This window comes from Acinonyx jubatus, chromosome A3 (assembly GCF_027475565.1).
Source record: "Acinonyx jubatus isolate Ajub_Pintada_27869175 chromosome A3, VMU_Ajub_asm_v1.0, whole genome shotgun sequence".
Classification (NCBI taxonomy): Eukaryota; Metazoa; Chordata; class Mammalia; order Carnivora; family Felidae; genus Acinonyx; species Acinonyx jubatus.
Window position 1 is genome coordinate 75,224,826 of NC_069388.1, and position 17,471 is coordinate 75,242,296.

The window sequence follows — 17,471 nt, forward strand, 5'->3', positions numbered from 1 at the left end:
ATTTGCCGAGAATATAGAGAAATAAAGGGAAAGTAGGGGGTGGAGGGGGTGGGAGGTGGGACTAGATATTGTCTCCCCTCTTATCTACCGTAGGAAAATAAGCTAACAACAAATCCGGACAAAATGTTCTTCATATTATACCAGGGCGTTGGCAACACTTCATACTGCAATGGGCAAATACCCTCAAGAGCCCTGGAACACTGTGGAGACAACTCTTTATTGCTGTTTCTCCCAGTATTTAATTTTTTGACTGTTAAGGGATCTAGAAAGAGAAATGGAAACCAGAAAGCTGAGCCAAAGGGAACTCTCTTTAGTCATTGAGGATTTGTGCTATTAACCTTTCCTAATAAACTGAACATGTAGGGCCTTCCCCCTCCACCCACCCTCGGCGTATAGCATCTAGCACATTGGGGGTGCCCTGTAAATGTACAGTGACCTCTCTGCCTATATTTATGAGGTACTTAGATGCCGAATGGGATGTCACATAACCTAATACAACATAGAGAAGCCCCTGGCTGAAACGTATATGCAGTAAAGACAGATTTACAGCTGCCTGGGGTTTCCCTTTGAATTTCCAAGATTTATCTGAGCTTAAGGTCTCCACATTAGTTTACACTGCCAGAACATTCTTCAGAATTCACGCTAGAGCAGGATCTTGGGACTAGTGCTGAATTTCCTTTGATGAACATATGCTTTTGGTCTCTTGTTTTCTCTGGAGACTGTGATTGAAATTGAGGGTTATGGTCTTCATTTTGTTTTAGTCATTGACTCTGGACCACTATCAAAATGCTCTTTCTTAATTGGAGCATTTTGGGGAAGCTAATGAAGGAAAAATCTTGTCCCTTAAAAATTGAATCACAGCTGCAGATAAGACTGACATATTCAGTTCTTAGAAAGAGGCAATCAATGTTGCATGCGTCAGGTGAGTTCATTTCTCGAGCTCAGCTTTAATAGCTTATAAAGAAGATTGATTAAGTTCTTGTCTGATAGATCAATAGCAGAATGAAACGGAGCTTCCCTCCTTCCCTTCTAAAATGTGGATTCCCAATATGCTTAAAGGCAGAGAAAAGGCAAACATTTGTGCATTGCTTTTCCCTCCAATTTATTATTAACGGCAGCTATTATAAACAGGCACAATATTTTTAAGTTACCTATGTTGCTTTATTATTGTATATTCAACATTTGAGAAAGCTCATTAATTTAGTCAACAGTCTATTTGTTTCTGCTTCTATAAACAATTTTGGCCTAGATAAAAATGAAAGTGGTAACATTGAGAACTTAAGGAAACTTTATGGATTTAAACCTTGAGACTCCAAGTCTGCTATCTGTTCTGTGTAGTGAGTATTAGCAAATAACTGTATGAAATCTCGAGTTTTGTACATTTCTGTTGTATGTTTAAGATAGAATTGTAAATTTTTTGTTAAAGTTAATCATTTTCTTTAATTATGTTATGAATATAAAATGCATATGCATAATATATTTATGTACATATTCCTCAATTCAGTTAATTTAATTTACCTACTTTCAGATTTTTTTGTTCTCTTTTTTGTTTTCTTCTCTTTAGTCTATGGAATCGTGGCAAACTATAAAGCATGTTGATTAGGAAGATAATTATCAAATGTTTTCCAACAAAGATTAACTTGCCTTTATCTATAGAATATTTTTAATTGCCATATTTCTAATTCCTTTAATATACTGGGCAGGTTTTTTTTCTGCTTCTTAAAGTAAAAATTTACATGTAAGTAAAAATATATTGAATGAACAGATTTAACATAAGATGTTGGACAGTATTCTGAGGTTAAAAGTGGTTTCTTCTGAGGTTAAAAGTGGTTTGTTACGTATACAAGAAGCTTTCCAGATGGGTGAAATCATTCTTTTTCTACCGACTTTGCACCATCTCTCTCTCTCATTCCCTCTCTCTCTCTCTCTGTCTATATATATATATATATATATATATATATATATATATATACACACACATATATATACACACACACACACACACATATATATATATATACATATAGTTTTTCATCTCCCATTAACCTTTCTTTCTTTTTGAATTTCAAATAAAAATGCTAATATTCTTCAGGTACAGTGTTTCTCAAATTTCAGGAGTGTAATGAGAACAAGTCAACCAAGTTGGGCGTACAGCCCCTATACGGTCTCTAGCTCTGCCTTTTTGTTTTTGTTTTTGTTTGGCTTTGTTTTTAAGGACCAGGGCGCCTTCTTGGCTGCATTTATAAAATTGTAATAAATAATTGAAAGTTCAAAGGATCTTATTTTGTTTTTTATTTTTATTTCTAAAGTTTATTTTGAGAGAGAGGGAGAGAGAGCGCACATGGGGGAGGGTCAGACAGAGAGGGAGAGAGAGAATCCCAAGCAGTCTCCACACCCAGCACAGAGCCTGACAAGGGGCTTGACCTCATGACTGTGAGATCATGACCTGTGCTGAAGTCAAGACTCAACCAGCTGAACCACCCGGGCTCCCCCAACTTCTCAAGATTTTAAAGGAAAGAAATACTTTGAACTCTCAGAAATAATTACTTTAAATAACAGATAGTATAACTTATTGTCCAGCATTACATGTAAATGATCATTATATTTTAACTGAAATTGATAGCATAGAAAAAAAATGTTTTATTTTACAACAAAGGCCTCTTTCTGGCACAGTAAGAGCAAGTGTGCAACTTTTAATTATATATTACTATTTAATTGTTATTAATAGCATACGTATAGTAATATGATAGGGAAATATTTAAGATTCAGCTCCTTTCAAGGTCTCAGTGGCTTGGTAGCTATAGGTAATTTTATATTTACTTTGGTACTCTGTCTTGTCGAATAACTTTTCAGATAGAAGTCATTAGTCTGATGGTACAGCATAAGGCTTATGTTACTAATGTCTTTTAAAAGCCATCTTATATATTGTAAATTTCTAATTGAAAAAGGCTCAGGGTGCCTGGCTGGCTCGGTTGTTAGAGCACGTGACTCTTGATCCTGGGGTCGTGAGTTCGAGCCCCATGTTAGGTGTAGATATTACTTTAAAAAATGTGAATAAAACAAGGCTCAAGAAATAAAACATTGACTCTACAGGAGAATGTCTTTGCTTTCTCCCTTAGAATATGTGACAGAAGAGAAATATGACAAAGAAAACTGTTTTATAATTTCATAGATGCTTTTATTTCTGTTTAATTTGAGCAGCTTATTGTCATGTTTTAATTAACATGAATTAGAATATGAATAGTGATTGTGGGTATATTTTAAGGCCAGCATTTCATGATTACAGCTTTATATTTTCTCTGCTTAGAAAGTTTTATTAAAATGATGTTGAGGGTAGATCTTTTGGTAAGTGTTGTTATCACTAAAAACTAGTAATATAGAGTTCAGTAAGAAACTTTTGGAAGCAATGCCTATGTTCACAGCATATTGTGGTGGTGGTTTTATGGGTGTACTAAACTTGTCAATTTGTATACCTTAAATATATACAGCTTTTTGTATGTAAAAACAAGATATAAATTAACTCCTTTGACAACGGGCAAAATATTCTGCGTGGATGTTTTTTAACCTTAGCCGAGCCATTAATCTTTTTACTATAAATATTTTGTAACTCTCCTTATTATCTTGAGTAGAAATTCATATTTAATATAACTTGGTATATACATAAGTTGTTTTAAAAATCAACATAATTCATTAATTATAATGATAAAAGAAAGGATTATGGATTTATGATAAAGTACTATGTATCTTAGGATGTGAATGCTTGGGAGCACTATACCAGGAGACGGAACAAAGTTAGCCAAAACTTGCTGTAATGTATATGAGGGCCATGACTCACTGCTGCTGGTACAGCATGATGTGTTGACTATTCAGACAAAGGAGTGGCTTTGTCATCAGTGAAGTGCTGTACCAAGTGAAGAATAACTCTCGGTAAAGTGATAAACAAAACAGTGTGGAATCTTCCCTGGATTACATGATGGTTGGATTCCCACAATATTCAGTTCATGTGAAATTTGTGGCAGACATGCTTTGTGTTGATGTGTAAAATGGAGTTATTCCCTAGGCTCAAATGATTATAAATGGGGCTTTCAACTATATGAATGTGTTGTAAGACAATGGAAAAGTACTCGGGATGTAGGTTAGTTTTTTGTTAGGTGTTAGAGTGACTCACTTATTGCAAGATACTTAGCATCCTGGTCTCCATCCACTGAATGCCAAAAGGATCCTCTCCATCACTGTACCTACCAAAAATGTCCCCACATTTTCCAAAGTGACTCCTAGGGCTTTCCAGTGGTAAGCACGTAATTATGAGTAAGCACTACTATCCTACGTGAAGAAGAAAGATAAGTGGCCCCTACTCCAAGCTAAGTATCATTGAGTCTTTACTATTTGGGTTCAATTACAATAAGTAAATGGGCTAAAATCATAAAAATATAAAATATGATCTTTGTCAAAAGCTTGATTTTGGATGTTAAGGTACTTGAAAATATAACAGATCTTCTAATGAGAATATGACCATTTCTAGATTTATAATTTTTAGGAGAAAAATTATTTTTATTGGGAAATTGTACTAAAAATGTCCTTCAGAATTAGGTAAGAAATTATCATAACCTCAACCAAAGACATGCCTGAACTGTGAGCTGAAGTGAGAAGGACAGTAAGACAAAATGGACAGGGTTTGTGCTTTGGTGCTGGGGGAGAAACCCAGTCATAGTGGGATACAAGTGGGATTCATTGTGCTTTGAAGAAACAAGTTTTGGTTGTAGCAATAGGCTTAATAAAATGGCCTGTCTGGTCCCTTTTCAGAGGATTTGGAAAAGCCAAATAGCTCTCATCTCAAACTGAAGAAATCTGAGATCTGTGCCTTATAAAGAGAAGTGACTGTGGAGCAGGAAGGCAAAGGATCAAATTCCAACCTTAATGTTTCTCCTTTTCCTTGGTGTAGGACCCAAATTCCTCTATCTGGATTTTTTAGGTCCTGCACGATTTTGCTTCATTGACTTGTCCTGCCTTATTCCCCGCCCCTGTATGTGTGCTGTGCTCACTGTTCCCTCCAGTGCCTTCTTCTTGGTGGGTCCCCCAGCACTTTGCCTCTCCTGTCCCACCCATCTCTTTAAGGTGACAATATCTGCTCTCCTGTAATTGTACTGGCAAAGCTGAATTGCTCTCAGATTATTTCCTGGATGCTAGTTTTATCTTCCCAGCTAATAGATTGCAAGCCTTCTAAAGGAAAGGATCACATCATAAGTTTCTTTGTGTCCTTCGCAGGGTTCAGGGAAGGGCTGGTCACCAGTGGCTGCTGGGTGAACAATTAGAAATTAATCAATTGGCTTGGCCTGAGAAAGCATATTTCAATTGATATTTCTTCAATTTATAGATATAGTCTTGTTTTTAAAAAGTCTTGTTTTTAAAAAGGTCCTCATAAGATCTCATGTTTTCTTATATCTGATGGTAATGGAAATATCTCACTTCAAACCTATGAAAAAATGAATTCCTATCAGTATAAACTTCCCTCCTCTTTTAAGGAATATGTTTTCATTGCAGTCAAGATGTTAGGTCTCTCTGGGAATTAACTTCTGTCTTATTCCAGTGTGACAATGCCATCTATGAATCTCTCTAAGAGATGCCTGCCTTGCCACATCTCCTAGGGTCATGATCCAAAGGTCACTAAGTGGTAGCTATAGGGCAACATTAATTATTCTCAGGAATGTCTTTCTACAGCAGAATCTGAAGTTCAGAATTAAGAAGACATCCTTTGCTCATGACATCTTGTTTCATTTGTGTTATTTAATTAGAGATAGCCTTGTATTATTAAGGACTCCTTCCCTGGATCAGATGCTATTTCTTTTCTTAAAGCTCAGTCCCCCAAAACAGCTATATTCTACAAGTATCAATTCTCTTTTGTGAGAGCCCAACAATATTATTTTCAACTCTCCTGGTTGACTGATTAATTTTATGCCATTTGAAATCTTTGATATAGTCACTTCAAGTCTTAAAAGAGGAACTTGACTTTAATTCCACTTGTATAGAACTTGTATAGAAGTTTATCCTTTTAAAGTTGTCAGATTATTCTTTACATTTTACATTTGTTATTAATAATGATTATATTATATGTATATATTGTATATGTATGTGTTTCTGTATATATGTGTATGTTATGTGAATATAGATATGCTTGTAATATCTCAATAAAATTTTAAACAGTGCTCCTCACTTATTAAACTTAATAAACTAAATATTTATGAGTGCCTACAGTGTTCCACTTATCTACATATTAGAAATACAGAAGAGAGTAGACAAAAATCCCTGCCTTACATTGTAGTGGGCAATACAAATAATAACTTACATTTGAGAAGGGAAGACAGAAAATAAGATAAATAACTAAAATAAAGCAAAAAGGAGGATATGAAACATCAGAGTTCTTAGTTTTGTTTTGTTGAAATTTTAGGTAGGAAAGGTAGGGAATAAGAGAGTGACTTTGAAATACAGGCCTGGAAGAGGTAGAGGAAAGAGCCTCATGGACATTTGGGGAAGAACATTACAGGCAGAAGCAGAGGCAAGTGCAAATATGTTTGCCCACCGCTTCTATTTGGTTGATTTTTTTTAATATATATTTTTAAAAATTTATTTATTTTGAGAGAGAGTGCGCATGCACATGAGTGTGGGAGGGGCAGAGAAAGAGGGTGAGAGAGAATCCCGTGCAGGTTCTGTACTGTCAGCACAGAGCCCTACACAGGGTTTGATCCCATGACCACGAGATCATGACCTGAGCTGAAATCAAGAGTCAGATGCTCGATCGACTGAGCCACACAGGGACCCCTATTTGGTTGATTTTTAATTAGGAAAGTGTCTTCAAATTCCAGTAATGGGAGACCGGCATAGGTAGTAGGGAAAGTATTGGACTGGAGTTTTCTATAGTTTTGGGTTCTTGCCTCACTTCTACTAGTTTCCATTTACTGAAATCGTGATAAGATTTTCCTATGCATTGTCTCACTTAATATTCACTACAGCCCTAATAATTAGGTGCTATTATTCTAAATGCATAGAAGTATAAATGAAATTTCAGATTAAATAATTTAAATAACTTGCCCAAAGTCTTACTGCCAAACAGGAAAGGAGCCCTAACTCAAGCATATCAGATGTACTATGGCTCCTGATCCCAATCTCACAGGCTTCCTTCTAAGACAGGTTAAAACCTTAAGTCCTTAATCACTGTGGCCAAGAGAGGAGTTCTGATAAACTGGTGGGAAACTTTCCAGGAATTGTACTCATTTCACCCAGGTGAGGGTTTCCTTGTTTTAAGGCCTTTATTGCCGAGTTTTTCCCTATTTGCTTAAAGTTATTTTCTACGTGCTTAAAGTGAGACTATAAATATTAAGACAGGTTTTTTGCTGTTGTTTTGTCTCTTTTTCTGTTTCCCTCTTCCCTTTCTCCTCCTCAGACCATCTGCATTTCCCCCTCCCCTACTGTGTCACTAATGCTAATAACCTATGTGCATGCTTCTGCGACTTTCTACATGTTCATATAATGACATATAAACATATCTATTCCCATTGCTTTACAAAAATTGGATTGCAGTATATGGACTTGGACTTCTCTGCATGTTGTAACAAGACATTGGGGAGAAAGATCCCTCCAATGTGGTTGATCTTCAACCATTTCCCTGTTGAAGGCATGTTTGTTTGTTTGTTTCCAATTCTTTGTGTTTCAGTAAACATGCTTGTTACCTACTGATGCTTTTATTTTTGAGATTCATTCCCAGAAACAGGATTACTGGAACTAAGGTATATATAATTTTAATTTTTATAGGTCTGTCTGGATTATTTTCAAAAAGTTCTGGAACAATTCACATTTACAGCTTTCATTGTTAAATGAAACCATTTTTCTGAATCCTCACCAGAAGTAAGTGGTTACTTCTCTTTGTAAATTTTTCAAATCTGATGGACATGAACTATCTCATGGAATTTACATTTTCCTGTCTGCGGGGGGGGGGGGGGCTTAAATGTATTTTATAAAATTATTGGCCATTAAGATTCACTCTTTTGTGAAATGTCTGTTCAATTGCTTTGTACAGCAATTGGATGGTATGTCTTTTTTTTTAACTGAGGTGAAATTCACATAATATAAAACTAACCATTTTAAAGCGAACAATTCAGTGATATTTAGTACATTCCCAATGTTGTGCAGCCACACCTCTATCTAGTTCCAAAACATTTCCTTTGCCCCCCCCCACCACACACACCCAAGCCCTGTACCTATTAAGCAGTTATTCCCCATTTCTCCTTCTCCCTAGTCTTTGGCAACCACCAATCTTCTTTCTGTCAGTATGGATTTACCTATTCTGGATATTTCATACAAACGGAATCACACAATATGTGACCTTTTGTGTCTGGCTCCTTCCACGTAGTATAATGTTTTCGAGGTGCATCAGCGTGAGTGGTAGATTTTTTTTTGCTATCAATTTGAAAAGCTATTTGTGAACTCTAGATTTTAAAACTTTTATGTCACCTGGATTGCAAAATCTTAATATATTATCTGCCAATGGATTTTGTGTACAGAAAGAATCATTTGTCGTTCAAAAATTGTAATTTTTTACACAGTTGCATGTATCTTGCTTTCCTTTAATCTCTGCGTTGGAAATTCAGCCCTTAAAGTTTCTTCTAATATTTTTATTCGTTTAGGTTTACATTTAAATTTTTAAGCAAACTGGAATTTTAGTATATGATTTTTTTTCCCTCGGAGGGATAGCTATTGGCAGTGTTGTTATTTTTAAATAAATCATCCTTTCTTGACTAGATTGAAATCTCATTTTCCATATATTCAGTTCCTGCTAGTGACTTTTTCTGATTTCTCTAGTGTGTTCCACTGATATCTCCCACTGTTCCCATTCTGATACCATACTGTTTTGATTACAGTGGTTTGTGTTGTTCATAATTTTCTTTCCTTGCTACATATTTTTTTCTGGATTTGTATTAACATACCTAATCTTTTTTTTTTTTTGATCATAGACAAGAAAAGTTACTTTTTATCAATTTTGAAACTTAAAAGCAATACATTTAAGAATTCATTCTGAAATAAATAATTAGATAATTTTCTCATATTTCTGTTGCTAACTCTGTAAATCTTAATCCCGATTAGCAAGAAAAGATTGCTATTCGACTGGGCTTCTTCTTAGGGAAGATACAAAGATAAGACCCTTCCCATCAAGTCTTCCATAAGTCACAAGTGTTTCATACTCGGGTCCAGCACCACTGCATTAATCTGTGAGGAAAGCAAGTACGGAGTGATATATAAGCTTCCCTGGGAAAGCTGTGTGTAATCTGCTTATTAGCGATTCCTTGCAGAGCCTGTCACTATGACTTTTTGCCCCATGATTACCAAAGACCATTGAACTCTTCATTCATAAAGCATTTGTAGGCAACCATTGTGTACCCATTACTGGGTAAGACCTAGAAAAGAAGACATTACTTGTTTCAGCTTTGAAAAACAAACATAATTTTTACTTCACTAAAAGAAGACACAATCTCTACCCTTGCAAAAAATCACAGCACAGTTGGGAAAATATAAATATTTATAATTATATCTAAATACATCTTCAAATCAACATTTATACACACATATACACACATATCCCAGTAATAACTTACATTTGTATAGCGTAGCTCTTTATAGCTTAGAAAGTGTGTTCATCAAAATTGTTTTATTAGAATACCCTACAAATGTGAACAATGTCCATTAGCTATTTGTACCCCTGACTTACTGATGCTCAAAATAAGATGTGTAAGGATGAGCAAGGTCAAACACCTTTCAGAGAAGATGGTTTAGTTCCTGCTATTCTTTACTCAGGTTTGTTCTTCGGTGGAGCCATCTTGGACTCCCAGCACCAAAGCTATGGAACATTTTTTCTCCCAGGAGTGGAGGTATTCTATTCCAGTTTGGTGGGCATTTATATTATGTAGTGTGAACTGTTCTTATAGCTGGGAGATCCGGTAGAGAACAAGACCTCCATGGTCCCTGCCTAACAAAGTTGATGTATGTAATGTGTTTTGGGAGTGACCGACATGTAGAGCAGGGGAGACAAGGATAATAAACATATAAACAAATAATTAGAATTATGATAATTATATAATGGACTGACATATGATAGACATATTTGACCTGACAGAGCTGGATAGCTAGCAAACTTTTGTAAGCAAGAGATTGTTAAACTGAGTATGCCGTAATTTGGGGAAAAGCATTGAAGAAGAGGGAAAGCCTGAAGGTCGGAAGGAGAATAGAACATCAAAGGATCTGAAATGGGTGGGAAAGGCTGGATTATGAATAGCAAAGTTGGATAGAAATAAAGCCAGAGAGTGAGGCAAGATTCTAAAGGACTGGTAGGTCCAAGTGAAGATTTTGGAAGTTATCCCTGCAGCAGTGAGAAGTTCCAGAGAGACATGGTTATATTGGAATGCTCTGACTGCTTCAGAGTAGGGCATCAGAAGAGAGAGCAGTGAAAAGCCTGTTGACAAAGTGTGGTGAGAAATGGGGGCGACTTGGACTGGGATGTTGGTAGAGATGGAGAGAAGCAAACATATTTGAGAAGCATGGGAATAGGATTCGCAGGTCTGGGTAAATGATTCCTGGTGTAGGGAGGATGTCAAGAGTATCTCCCAAGCTTTAACCTGGGCTTGAAGGAAAGATGATGTGAATTTAAAATGACAATTCAATTGAGGGATCTTGAAAATTGTTTTGGTTCTTTCTTCGTTGATGCAAAAGGAGGAAAAAAAAAAGAATGTGCCCTTGTAGGAATTGGAGCCCCAATTACACACCAAACATTTGTTTTAACTACAGAAGCTACAGTTGTACAGAGCTGAAGTGAATGTGATACACTAGTGATAATAAAACTGAGGTCCTGCCCTCTATAAAAGTTACACTAATTATTATACACTTGCATGTTCACTCATGTTATTTATTATTTTCTATTTAAAACTATTATTTTTATTGCAAAAGAGGCATAATTTTACTCTCAGCCTATAAACCTTACTATAACTTATCTGTATCTCCTAAGCACAGAGCCGTTTTTGTCCCTTTAATAAGTGTAATAATTTACATTGGCTAATGGTACAACTATGATAATTAGCATAATGTAGTTGTATTCTTAACCACTGCCTTATTAAAACAATTTTAAATCTTGCTATTTTTTCCTGTTGGAGTGGAGTTTATGATTACCCATGATTTTTTTTTTAACTATGTATAAAAAAAAAACAACTTTGCTTCCTTTATTTCACTTCTATCTGAATCTGGTCAGCAGAATTTTACATGTGGTTTGGGGATTTTAATCACTGTTGAGTGAAATTGAATACTTTGTGCTTTTTTTCTTGGTTCTAGATTTATTTGGGTTTTCTTCCTAGGTCTTTTGCTTCCAGGCTAGTGTATGCAGTTTTTCATGACCAAAAGGAAATTTAGTCATTTTTTTCAACTACGCCATGATAGATAGTTGCAGAGAGGAAAGTTTAATGTTAATGATTAAAATTCTGAATAAAAATTAAAGTGCACTCTTTTATCTGGCATTATTATAAAATAAAATACTTTGTTTAACCAAATATTCATATACAAACTCCATATAAAACTTATAGAAATTATTAATTTCTAATAATCAGAGCCAAATTAACTTGCCTAAAACTGAAACCAACTTTAATTGTATTTTTGGCCTTTGGAGAGTCAGAAGGTTTTTCTAATCCTGAAGGTTTTTCTAATCCTGACCAGCACACGAGTGGCAGCCATCAGCTCTGTTTTGCTTACTCCAGAAAGTTGCAAAAGTTAGAAGTAATAGAACATTTTGAGTATTCCAAAAGATCTTTATTATCTATTTCCAAGATATGGGAAACTTCTCAACTTTTTTAACAAAGCATTTTCTAAAGGCTTAAAATAAAGCATTAAAGCTAGAGAGGCCAGGTCTAGGAGGTAAGCTAAGGCATAGTTAAGATAATTGACATGCAAAGTTTTAAATTTTGATATTATTTAAAATTCCAATAATCTGGATCCTAATTCAAGAGAGCCATTAATTAAGTGGATTTATTTTTCAGCATTGGCCTCTCCCTCCTTTAGTGTTGAGGTTGTTGAACTCGGTCTCATCATCCACCTGCAACCCCAGGTCACCGATGATCAGAAGACCTTTCAAGTTGCAAATTATGAAAAAATATTAAATTATGCTTACTATGTCCAAGTTAATCTGAAAACTTACTAATCAAATATCTTGAATATTTCTAATATTTCCAATCAAATACCTTGAATATTTCCATGTAATAATAATGTCTCCATTATTTAATTTGGAGAATTTGGTAACAGAAACAGACAACAGCAAAACTCAGTGTTTCAACAACCTATGAAATTCAGAAAATAAGGAGACCCTTTTTCCTTTTTAATTACCCAGAATCAACTTATGTTCCTCTTCTTTTGACTCATAAAGCTCAACCTAACATGGGTATTCCAGGGGACAACAACAAGGATACTTGCTGCATTGCTCTTCTGGTGCAAAGTGTGTCAGTCTGTATCACTTATTAAAGATTTTTTTTAGTTGAATGAGATTTTACATAGATCAAATAATTGCATCCATTTTCTTCCTTGTTTATCTCCCTGAAGTTGCTTAATGAAAGGTCAATAAAGTGCTATTAACAGCAAGAAATGAGGCCAGGGATATGAAACACCTCTGTAAACTGTAAACTGCTCACAGATATATGATGATGAGACAATGGTAACAGTGGGTGTTTTGAACAAGGCTGACAGTTGAATACTCCCTATGCAGTGACTGGGAACCAGGGAAGCAGGTTTCCTGGAGGAGACTTTAGTATGTTAGCTTCTGCATTAATTTGAATCCGTTCATCTGCTCTGCTGAGATCTTGCACATTGTTTGGCCCATTTCACTCTCTAATGACAGGTCTGGTGCATTTTGATGGAGAACTTGCCAAACATGTCAGATTTCAGACCAACAGGTAACCAGCCAACCCTGTCTCTGAGACATCCTTTCTACATGTTGATTTCATTTGTTTTGCCTCCTTCTACACCGTCCAACTCCAGGCTGATTTCTTTCAGAAGGCCTTTTCTTCACTATTCTCACATGAAAGGCCTTTGCCTTGGGGGTACTTAATATTTGAACTCTTATTTTGACAACAAATTTATTATCAATATTGTGACATCTCTCCTTTGGCCTTCTGGAATCCTTACTTCAACCCATGTATTTGCAGGTAAATTTCATGTGTATGTGCTTTATATTCCCTTTCATAACATAAAACTATATATAGTATATTGTATAGTATGGTTTTGAGGTATGTTTTGATGTCCAAAACCATGCTCTTATATCTCTTTAGATGCTTCACAGTGCTCAGGATTCATGAAAATATATGAGTTCAGTTTTTGTTGATATGATTTTCATGTCCAAAGAAATATTTATAAAACTTCTTGTGCTTAGGAAATATATTTGATTTGTTTTATTTTTTAAAAAGACACTTTTTCATAAAAAGGGCTGTATGTGGTATGGATGAAGGCAAGATACAAAAGCATTTTTTTCTGCAGTTCTATCTTTGGTTGATTTTCAGTTAGATCAAGGATACTTAACATAGATGGGATTCATAGGGTCCTTAAACTGCCTGAAATTGTATGAATATTATTGTGTGTTTGGGGCCGTTTTTCCCCTGTGGGGAAGAGTGCAACGTTAATGCATGTATAAAATACTCAATACATAAAAATGCAAATTTATAAGTTGGATGTTCATTTTATAAAATGATTAGGTAGGATTTTGTTTACTGAGCTCTCTTCAACATTTGAAATTATTCCGTTTACCTGTCACTTTTCAGAAACCCATGTTCTTTGCTCTGGACAAAGTACACCAGGAATTCTCCAATTTGCAGTGGAATAAATAATCCCACAAATGTACTGCATCTTTCCGTGAGACAGACATAATTTGGAAATGTGCGTCTCATGGAAGTGAAGGTGTTTCTTCATTTGTTTGTTTTTGTTGTTTGATTGATTCTGTATGAGACCTCACATGAGACACAACACCGGCCTCGCAGTTGGTGGCTGAATAAAATTGATGTCATGGATTGAATAGCTCTGTTTGTGTATTAGTCACATAAATGAGTTTTTTTAATACCCCAGCCTCCACGTTCCTTGAACTCCTCTCTGACAGCAATCTTGTTTTTCCGCCCTACCTCACCCATGATCACACACCATACCAGTGGTTCTCAAACTGTGGGCCCCAGACCAGGAGACTCAGCATCACCTGGGACTTACTAGAAGTGCAAATTTGGGAGTTCAGCCCCAAACCTATGGCATCAGAAACTCTGAGTGAAGTCCAACAGTTCCTTTACCCAGCGTTCCCGGGGATTCCGAGAGCTGCTGCCCTAGACCTTGCCAAAACCAATAACTCAACCTGCTCCATCATCTCAGCCTCAAGCTTCTCATTCTCCAGTCACCATTTTTATCTTTCCAGCCCTCTCCCTCTAAATCTCAACTTCCCCTAGGATCCATCATTCTTGTTTACTTTTTCTCATCACCACCCATTGTCCTTGTTACTCCTCTCCTAATTAGACTCAGTTGTCCATGATTAGAATCATTGTCTCACGCTCCTCCTCTCATCATCTTACCTGGACAAATCCAACCCTTCACTCTGCACCCTCACGACTGACTGGAGGAAAACTCACAACATTGCTGGTGATCCCACTTTACCACTATCTGAACTGGGTCTTTAGTGCTCCCTGGAAATCATAGTACATTTTCTTGGTCTGGTCACTTTCATATTCTTTTATGAAGAGTATTTTCACATTCTGCCTTTTACGTGGATCTTCCTGTGGATAAACTTTGCCCTCCCCAAGGCCAGCTTCTACATTGGATTTTGTCCCTTCTCCCCGATTAAAGGAAATTGTTCCAGCAACTCTTTCTCTCTGCTGCACCTTCATTTGTTCCTATTGGGTCACTCCCATCAGCAAAATAAACAGCAAAATAAAAATGCTGTCGTATAATGTGACATTAAAAAAATTCTCCTACCTGCAAATGCCCTGCTCCCTACTACCCATTTCTCTATTTTAATAGGAATACTCCAAGAAAAAAAAATTGTCCCTAGTCATTTTCTCCCAGCATTCTCTCTTGAACCTATTCCAATAAGACTTTTGTTTCCATTGTTTCACCAAAATAATTCTTGTCAAAATTATCTAGAGCTCCATGGTGCACTTTGCAGGCTTCAGCCATCTTTATCCCCCTCACCCCATTCTCTCAGAGAGCCCAGTGTGGGGCTTGAACTCAGGAACCATGAGATCATGACCTGAGCCAAAGTCAGATGCTTAACCAACTGAGCTACCCAAGCACCCCTCACAGGTTATAATTTTAGGAAGGCATATAAAGATGCGATTAAGAACACTCAAATGTAATCTGAGGAAATATAATCGGGAATCACATTTTTTTTTAAACCACAAAAATTGTGACATCTTGCAAGGTAGTTAAAATTTCTATATCCATTCTTTGAACAAGTTAACTGAGGGGAAGGAGAAAGCAGTACATTTCCAGAGCACAGCACACATTGGGCGAAAGATCCGGGATGAGCGCCCAAACGTCCCATCTTCCTGTCTCATACTTTTGTATTCAAAATATTGCAATCTGTTACCTAGAGGATGATTAGTGTGTAAAACTGAGTGCTTTAATTTTACTGCAGGAAAAAGTAATGTAGAAAGAGCATAGGCTGCGACGGAGACAAAATTTGTCTAAACAAAGATATCTTTGGTTAATTAGTAAAATGGCAAAGACATTTATGAAAAACAAGACAGGCACATAAATCTCTTTCATAAGTGTTAAATATTTCAATATTCACTCATATGAAAATCTTTTAATGTAATTCTCATATATTTGTAGAAATGATTAACACCATGTGTGAAACATAGTTTTTTTTTTTGCCACTGAGCTAACATTACTTTTTATCATTATATCTTTGAATACCATATTACTTATCTGACCTAGAACATTTCACATGAAAGAAAAGCTAAGCTAGCAAAAGAACAGTTCAGCTCATAAAAAGATGTGGTATGTGTGAAAACAGATATGATTAAAACGGTGTGTGCTGTTTAAGTGAATTAGGAGTCATCATGGACAGCTCTAGGAAGAAGCCTCCCCATCACACATTGGCAGTTAGGAAGGTAAATAGGGCTCCAGGGGGCATTAAAAGAGGGAGTAAATACTATGGAAATATTAAGTTGATGTTATATCAAATAATGATACACGTTCATCTAGAATACCAAGGCTAATTTCAGTCAATGTGCCTTAAGACACGTCAAGCAGAGAATGAAAATATCCATAGAAATGGAGAAAAATGAGCAAGTTGGGGATGACTTCATGTAAAGACAATTTATTTCTAAAAATCAAGTTTTCTTAAGTGGGAAGTCACTTGTTTTCACAAACAGCCCAATAAAGGACATTTGGTAATTGGGTGACTGATGCTTATGATAAAATAAGTAGTAGCAATAAATAAACCTCAACAATAAATAAAAATCAATAGTAGTATCTGAAAAGTGGAATGGTACTTAAAGCCAGTAGTCTGGTAGAAGCAGAACTTCTATGCTAGTGGCTTCATTCTTTAAGTTGTGGACTTACCTCTGTCCAACCAACACAGAACAGTCATTGTAGGTTGAAACCCTTCTGCATTGACACGAAAAGTATAAAATGAAGTCTCTTCTCTGTTTTCCTAATTAACAAAGTTAATTGTATGTGTGTTTTCTCAGAAAAAGAACATAAAAAGGATATTAGTAAATTTGGGAAAGCTAGAAAAAAAGGAAAACATTCTTGCTGTGAACAACAAAAACTGATCAGTTAATGTTTTCCGTGTATTTTCATTTTAGCAAAAACATATTCCTCCATTCTAAGCTCTCAGTGATAATTTTGATACTATAATACTGCATCAGTAGATGTACTATAATTTATGCAATCATTTCTGTAATACTGATGATCCCGATATTGACAGTTTTGTACTCTGAGTACTAATCAAGTGATTAGTGAATAGGAAATGTTTAATAAAATGATGAACTTAATGATCGTGCATGTTGTAAGAACTAACAGCTCTCACTATTTTTCCACCTATGTTTATTTTCAGTTACATGCATTCACAACACTTTAACATTTGCCCTCTAGAGTATAAACATCCATTGGGTTTGTATGATATCCCCATTAGCCCAGTTTCCTATGCAACTGGGCACTTAGTCAATCATTTCTGATAGCTAACAAGGGCTGATCATTCGTATCGTGGTCAGAGCCAACTCTAGAGGCAAATACCTGAAGGACAGAGAAATTATGCCAAAGGAATTCCAGGCTTGGAGAATGTAGATTAAATGAAAGTCTTTTTCACTATAAAGGATACTTTGTCCCTATTACCTAGAACTAAAAATAGCTATAGCTCACTACTGGGAAGGTTGCTCTAAGAAAAGAGATGACATCATTTTATTTTTCTTTTAATA

General features: G+C 35.9%; 2 long non-coding RNA genes across 3 annotated transcripts in view; both read left to right on the forward strand.

Annotated features, from left to right (window-relative positions):
- LOC106976764 (uncharacterized) overlaps positions 1-17,471 on the forward strand; it is a 593,570-nt gene that overhangs the window by 59,705 nt on the left and 516,394 nt on the right. The window lies entirely within an intron of this gene.
- On the forward strand, positions 6,966-14,085 carry LOC128311200 (uncharacterized). Its single transcript, XR_008289332.1, has 3 exons — positions 6,966-7,899; positions 8,291-8,429; positions 13,833-14,085. It is a non-coding gene; the product is annotated as an uncharacterized LOC128311200 (long non-coding RNA).